This window comes from Myotis lucifugus, unplaced genomic scaffold (genome assembly GCF_000147115.1).
Source record: "Myotis lucifugus unplaced genomic scaffold, Myoluc2.0 scaffold_34, whole genome shotgun sequence".
Lineage (NCBI taxonomy): Eukaryota > Metazoa > Chordata > Mammalia > Chiroptera > Vespertilionidae > Myotis > Myotis lucifugus.
The window spans coordinates 7,593,923-7,595,835 of NW_005871082.1; positions in this window are offsets into that span (position 1 = coordinate 7,593,923).

The window sequence follows — 1,913 nt, forward strand, 5'->3', positions numbered from 1 at the left end:
GATATCTGAGTACTAGATTAGGCCCGATTCCCCAGGGAGCAGGACTAAGCTGTCAATTGGACATCCCCCGCGGGTCCCGGACTGCAAGAGGGCACAGGCCAAACTGAGGGACCCCCTCCACGAGTGCACAAATTTTCATGCACCAAGCCTCTAGATTGAAATAAATATTTACCTATGGGTTTAATTTTGCCTTTTTTTTTTTTCTTAAATTGTCCCCTTCCCTCACTAATATAAGTTTAAGGCTCCACACAAGTTGGAGGAAGCCCTGATACCCTTGGGCTTATAACTGATTTCTCTTCCCATACTCACTGCTTTCAATACATTCTCTGTGTAGAGAATGCTCTATGGGAAGTCTGTAAAATCCCATGTTTTCCTAATGTTTATATGTGATTCATATTTTAGGAAATTAGAAAATATTTTTGGAATTAAGGAATGAATGACTTAATTAATCAAACTATACATATTATTCAAACATTTTCCTTCCCCTCTCATTGGACTGGCTGCCTCTTAAAGGTATTTGCAACAAGGTATAAATATATCTTGCATAGAGTAGTTGCTTAATAAGTGTTTGATGGGTTAGTGAGCTGATCAATGGATTAATAAATATGTAAGTTAGAGCTATCTCTATGTCCTGGCTACTTCCTTTGTAATTTCCCCTCCCATATTACAATTTCTTTCTGTCCAGAATATTTGTAAAAAAAAAATTGACTATTACTATTTTACTCTTAAAGTTAAACATTTATATGACATTCCTAAATAATTTACTCCTGATAAAACTGGATCTGAAAAACAAACTCAAATAAGGGACAAAATTAAAATGTATTTCTATTTCCTTTGTATTGTTTCCCCTATAACAAAAGAACAGTGTATTCATCTTTCCTTCCCTTTATTAATTACAATTTCTTTCCCATATAAGAAATAATAGAATTATGGAAGAGGTGATGTTATGTGTCTTCTTGAGTAAAATATGGTAAAAATCAATTCAAAACAACTGTCAGAGAATAAGAGACAGCAAGTAATGATGAGACAGCTGATTCCAAGGTGCAGAAGGTTCTAATGTCAGTAGGTAGATTTAATAGCTATTATATGTTGAAAGACAGTATTAAAAAATGGATTCTGTTTTAGAACATTTTGTTTCTCAGGAAGGTTTTTCTTCCAAGAAGTCACTAATGGGCACAGTATGGTATCTAAAGCTAAAATAAAATAATATTCTATAATAATAAAAGGGTAATATGCTAATTAGACTGGATGTCTTCCAGACGTCATTCCAGACATCCTTCCTGCTGAAGCTGGGGCTGGAGGGAAGCTAGCTGGGGTCCCAGGTGCCTGTGGGCAGCTGAAGGGAAGCCAGCCAGGGTCCCAGGTGCCTGTGGGCGGCCCAATAGAAGCCAGCCCAGGTCCCAGGTGCCTGTGGGTGGCCCAAGGGAAGTCAGCCTGGATCCTGGGTGCCTGTGGTCGGCTGGAGGAGGGAAGCAGCCTGGGTCCCGGGTGCTGAAGGGAAGCCAATGCCAGCAGCGGGGGGAAGAAAGGTCTACTCTTGCATGAATTTTCATGCATCAGGCCTCCAGTAGTAATAATAAAAACAAAAAACACTATGCTCAAATCTATTTCTTTGGCCATGGGGACTTTCTCTTCCCAAAGAATCTTACAAAGTATCAAGACTACAATAAATAGAATAAAACTTTTCTGTAGAAGAGCTCATTTCAAAATATTTTATTGGGTATATTCGTATGGTAAAACCCATGTGTATTTTACTAGAGGCCCGGTGCACAAAATTTGTGCGCTGGTGGGGTCCCTAGTGGCTGCAGGCTGCTGGCCAGGGCCTCCCTTCCCCGGCTGCCGGCCAGGACCTTTCCTTAATTTCACACCACCCCCTGTGGTCAGCACACATCATAGCGAGCGATTGAACTCCC